The sequence below is a fragment of the Lithobates pipiens genome, unplaced genomic scaffold (genome assembly GCF_037356315.1).
Source record: "Lithobates pipiens isolate NorthernLeopardFrog02 unplaced genomic scaffold, aLitPip1_a1.2 Scaffold_28, whole genome shotgun sequence".
Taxonomy (NCBI): domain Eukaryota; kingdom Metazoa; phylum Chordata; class Amphibia; order Anura; family Ranidae; genus Lithobates; species Lithobates pipiens.
Window position 1 is genome coordinate 212593117 of NW_027507789.1, and position 6375 is coordinate 212599491.

The following is a 6375-nucleotide window of genomic DNA, read 5'->3' on the forward strand; positions in this document are numbered from 1 at the left end:
TATCTGTGCCTATTAGTGCCGCCTTAACTATGCCTATCAGTGCCCACCAGTGCAGCCTATCAGTGCCCACCAATGCAGCCCATCAGTGCCCACCAATGCAGCCCATCAGTGCCCACCAATGCAGCCCATCAGTGCCCACCAATGCAGCCCATCAGTGCCCACCAGTGCAGCCTATCAGTGCCGCCTAATCAGCGCACTTCAATGAAGGAGAAAAATTACCTGTTTGCAAAATTTTATAACAAACTATTAAACCATTTTTTTTTGCATCTTTTTTTGTTTGTTTAGCAAAAAATAAAACTCTGAGCTGTAACTAAATACCACCAAAAGAAAGCTCTATTTGTGGGAAAAAAATGATAAAAATTTCATTTGGGTACAGTGTTGTATGCCCGCGCAATTGTCATTCAAAGTGCATCAGCGCTGAAAGCTGAAAATTGGTCTGGGACTGAGGGGGGTTTAAGTGCCCAGTAAGCAAGTGGTTAATGTTGCTGTAGGCCTCTTGGCAGCCTCCCTGACCAGTTTTCTTTTCGTCTTTTTATCAATTTTGGAGGGACGTCCAGTATTTTGTATTGTCACTGTTGTGCCATATTTTTTCCACTTGATGATGACGACTTCACTGTATTCCATTGTATATCTAATGGCTTGGAAATTGTTTTGTACCCTTCTCCTGACTGATACCTTTAAACAAAGAGATCCCTCCAATGCTTTGGAAACTCTCTGCGGACTATGGCTTTTGCTGTAGGATGTGACTAAGAAAATGTCATGAAAGACCTACTAGAACAGCTGAACTGTAGTTGGGATTAAACAGAGACACTGTAAATGACGGTAGGTGTGTACTGACTCCTATTTAACATGAGTTTGAATGTGATTGCTTATTTCTGAACACAGCTACATCCCCAGTTATAAGAGGATGTGCAGACTTATGCAACCACATTATTTTATTTTTATTTTTTTTATTCTCCCCCACCCCACTCTCTAAAAAGGTTTGTTTGTTTCTTTCAATTGAGTTCAGTTTATAGGTCACATTAAAGGTGGAAAAAGTTCTGCAATGATTTATCTTTGTTTCATTTTTTTTACATCACTGAAACTTGACTTTTTATATCTACTGTGGGTACGCCTGTGTGAATGAGGTCCTAAACCAATGCAGGTATTTAATATGTTCGACAAATCCTATGCCGAGCTGATTTCAGATGCTACTATTGCTGACCTTGTCCTAAGAATTGTGTTTGGCTCCCTCTGGCCTCAATATATTCAGTGTAACTGGCCAGGAACAAGCCTGTAGGTTACAAAATCTGAACTCTATACAACATAACGAGAGGGCAGGCGCCTCCAAATACCTGTCAAACTCTGGAATTGCAAAGGTCCCTTCTGCAGCAATGGAGTCCTCAGAGAAGGTGATAATGGTGGAGATGGGTTCATAGGATCTACCTTGAAAAGTCCTTTCCTGATTCCAATATTGCAGCATATAGGAGATTAGAGCGCCACCCCCACAGGACCTATAAAAAAGAAAAACTAGAGCAGCCTCCCCCTATCTTATTCCTTCTGGACAAGTTGGGGCCTATGCCCCTCGAGAACCTTTTGTTCCCAAGCTGGCTTCTGTTTTTATCTTACACAGTGGCAGTTCCATCCTTTCTCGTAGAGATCATACCTAACCTACACAATCTGGATGTACCAAGTGTCTAAAATGTCTATCTTCAAGTTGCTTTCTAGTTAAATATCCACGAGGAGGCTGTTTGTGTTTCCATCAGGCAAGTTCGGAGGAGGAAGCTATTTGTCATTTTGGAATGTTAAGATCATCCAGAAAACTTACAGTGCAGCCAGGCTAGAGCCTCCATTCAGCTAGGTCCATTTTTACATCTTCAAGTTCAGAGAAGTGCATGCAAATCGATGGTGACATCTGCAAAGAAGCAGGCGGGTTGCCGCAGTGCACCTGCTTTAGGCGTAACAGGGAAGATCTAGGGGCTCGTATGTCAATGGACTTCAAACGGTTGGCAGTCCAGGCTTTCACGTCTATTGTAATAAAGTTTGATTTATACATTTTAGCCCTCCCTGTTTACCTCGTTATTTATCACATGTATGCTGCCATTTTGGCGTCAGGAAAATTGTATCAAATACGCCTACTATAATTTTTTCTTTCCTGACGTCAATTTATGGAAGCATATGCACTCTCCCTTTTTTGATCTTGTTATTTTTACGAAGAATGGGGGAGGTTCTATTTTTTTCTTTTTTTTTATAGATTTAAACAGGTCCTGTGGGTGGATATAGGAGTGGAGCTATATCGCATGTATGCTGCCATGGATTAGCGTTGGGAAAGGAAAATTATCAAAGTATTTGATACAATTTTCCGTTTTCTTCCAGATACCAAAGTTAGAGAATCAGAACTGATTGATGTTAAATGCTTTAGCCCAGTGACGTGCAGTCTCGTAGTCCTTGTAACCACCTTACAGCCAGGCAGCTAGCATTTTCAGAAGAAAACAGCAGTGCCAAGTTTGTTTTGATTCTACATCTTGCTTTCATTTCTCAGTGACTCTTGTATTGAGATCTTTTGTTTCAGTTCCTGGGTCTGACTACTCGCTTAAGGCATTTATTGGAGGTGTCCACTGCACCTGATTAATTTTTCATATATATATATATATATATATATATATATATATATCTCCTGCAGTAGGAAGAAAAGGGGCAGTTCATATTACATTAGCACCCCAGTCCGTGCCCCCCACCTGGTCCATCTGCTAACTCCCGTGGTCAGTGTTGCAGGGCGATATGCACCATTTCCCACACTTCTAGCTGCTCCTGCAGCTGAGTTTCCTTGGAGGAGGGAGCAAAGACATAGCTTCCTGAGCGCTATGTGTTTAAATGGATGCACACATCACTGGCCAAGGGTATGCATGTGTTACCGGCCTCAAAATGTGAATTAAGAGAGCCGATGGTTGTAGACGCGATGAGATAAGGTGATCAGCTTGGCGTGGACTGCAAAAAATCACACAAACAGCATGAGATATGACCACTGACTTTATGGCTGGAAGTAGTTTTTTTACATAACAATACATCTTTTACATTTTTATAGTCACATGTTTATAACCATTAACAATATATAATACAGATTTTAACTAAAGTATTCTGAAACGTAGTTATAAATATGAACATTACTAAATTTAATAACATATATATCCCTGTTATTCAGTGTTATAGATAATTATCTTTATCTCTCTGGTACACTTTAAGTGTGCAATAATCATACTAGCAATGCATTGCTTTAATACAAATATTTTCATGGTAGTACTCTTTTTTAACCACTAGATGGTGCACATTGCATGTCTGTATGATGCAATACATAAGCTTTACATACAATAGGTTTTTTTCTATATTAAATAACAGAAAACATGTGCTTCTATAAATCTATGCCATTTTCAATAAATCAGGTTTAAATATACCTATTTAGAAAGGTTTAGTGTTTATCATAGTCATTTGTTCTGACTAATGCAGTATTTTCATGTTCTTATGCACTTTTCACTTGTTTCTGACACATGCTGTTCTAAACTTCTAATTACAGCAAAACTATAGCATAAAATCTGCTGAGACTTTTTCTGCATCTGCTCAAGATGTTTAGGAATCTTTCTATCACAGGTTAATACAGATTAGGAACAATTTAGAGTACATACCTGCAAAGAATCACACAAACAGCATGAGATATGACCACTGACTTTATGGCTGGAAGTAGTTTAATTTCCAGTCACATGGTGTGTGGCCTTATATAGACTCTGTTTGTGTACCTTCTCTGCCATCTACTGGTTATTAATAGAATAGAAGGGAGATGTTTAGAAATATAAAAAAAAATGAATATGTACTTTGCTTTGGGGTGTCTGTTTTGTGACCATATAAACCCCAGTCCGTCACACATGCATGGGTGACTCCTTAGCTTTTGCAGCCAGCTAGTTTACAGATACATCTGCAAACCTCGGCAGGGGTGATGGTTTGTGGGGCTGGACAGACAACAATTGTTTTTTCCATAAAGTCCCCTTCCTCCCTAGCTACCCAACCACCTGACATCCAAGATTTACCCACCTTCATGACCAGAGAATTTTTTGCGATACGGCACTGCGCTACTTTAACTGCCGCTTGCGCGGTTTTGCAACCCTGTCTGTACCAAGCAAAATTTATATCTTTTTTTTTTTTAACACAAATAGAGCTTTTATTTTGGTGGTATTTGATCACCACTTTTTATTTTTCTTATTTTATTTTTTATATAAAAAAAAAATATAGAATAAAAAAAAAAAAAAAAAACATTTTCTGCTAGAAAACATGCCCAATTAAAAAAAAAAAAGACTTTGAATATTATTTTGTTTGTGTGAAAGTTATAGCATCTGATATAGATGCTGGCATTTTTACACAGCATTTCCTTTCCTGAATGGCGGATCAGCGGGTGCCAGCAGTCAATCATTGTCCGGTGTTCTATTGAATAGTGCCTGCTGTCGAAAAGTGCATGCGCAGTACGGGAGGGCACTCCAGCTGACTTCCCGATCAGCTGGCGTGACATCACCATGGCACATGCGCACATCATAGGAGCCATTTTTTGACGGAAGATACCATTTAACAGGCAGAATTGAAAGCTATGCAAAGTGTGGAGGGAGAACGCAGTTGTCAGATTGAGGCTCGCTACTGAAGGGTGTGTTGAAGGGCGGGTTTTATGAAAAAAGGGGAAATGGATCTGGCGCTATACCCATAAATAGAATAATTAATACCAATAAAGTGAAACAAATTGTGAAAAAAAATGGTGAAAAAAATATAAAATTATCAGCACGCTGGTAAATAACGAGCTTATAAAACATAAAATGTAAAACACTGTGAAGCCCAACAGTATTATATAAAAGGCAAAGAAGAACCGTGCTATTCGAAGTGCCTAGATCACTCTAGGTGCCATATATCAGGTGCTAAATATGCTGATATCAACTAAAAAAATTGCATAAAAGCTAAGCGTGAACACAATAATAAAGTGCAAGCCAAAACGCATAATAAATCAATTGACAAAAATAAAAATTGCTATTGCAATAAAAATACAAATAAAAATAAAAGTAAAAATAACAATAAAAATTGCAATCAGTGAAAGTCCCACACTTATAGAAAAAACAGTGTGTTTTGTGCAAAAAGATGGGTAACTGGTGAATGACAATGGACAATGGTGATTATCTTCAGTGATTATCTTCATAAAACACAACTGCTTCTCCCAGTGCACAGTGAGTAATAATGTGATTGCTCTCACCAGAGCTCTTACCCCTACAGGGGTGGAACAGCCTCCACAGTATAAGCCAGTACTGTCTGTGTTGCAACCCGCCATTGGACACAGGCAAAACCTGCCGTTAGACACACCCAACCCGCCCTGCAACACAGACAAAAACCGGACCTTCAGCACACTGTAAACCCACCCTGCAAACAGCGAGGCACAATCTGACAACTACGGTCTCCCTCCACTCTTTGCATAGCTTTCAATTCTACCTGTCAAATGGTATCGCCCCTCGAAAAATGCCTCCTACGATGTGCGCAGGCGCCATGGTGACGTCACGCCAGCTGATCGGGAAATCGGCTGGAGTGCCCTTCCATACTGCGAATGCGCGGGCACTATTCGATAGAACACCGGCACCCGCCGATCAGCTTGTGCTGTAACTAATCACAGCACAGCTAGGGGTGATAGGTGCGCGTGTCCCTTACCTGGAAGTGCTGGATCACATATCCGATATGTAATCTAGCTCAGAGAAGGGTGCTTTGCCGCCGCACTTTTCTAAGTGAAGTGTTCGGCAAGGGGTTAAATACAAAATAGAGACCTAAATTGGTTCCCTGTCACAACATAAACTTCCAAGTCTGTTTAAAGCTCACCACACACATTACAATCTGAATGTATGACCACCTTAAGATCTACCAACACTTATGTAGTGCAAAGGCCTGCTACACCACACTCACTGGATCATATTGCCCCCTGTTTTACCAATATATCAATATAGCGCCCCTTAGCATCCACTCCTGGTTAGGTGCAGCTCTGCTCCTTATGCAATGCTCTCCCCAGGGCCCCCGGGCCACTGGTTGGGCACCCCTGCTCTAAATCATATCAGAGCGATTACAAAAAAACTCAACGTAAAACATATATTTTTTTTTATTATTTAAATTGTCCATTTATAAAAGTTTCTCAGCCTATTATTTGTAAAATAGACAATGTGGTCCTAGTAATGAAAAGTTTGGAGACCCCAAAGTGAGGTATTGACTTGATGAACACCTGCTGTAGTACTATTAGGCATGCAATAGCACTGGACTGATGTGGGCATTAAAGAAAGGATGTGTTGTCTTCGCCAGAGCTTTGGTTTATGATGGTAAGGACCCCCCCCTCCA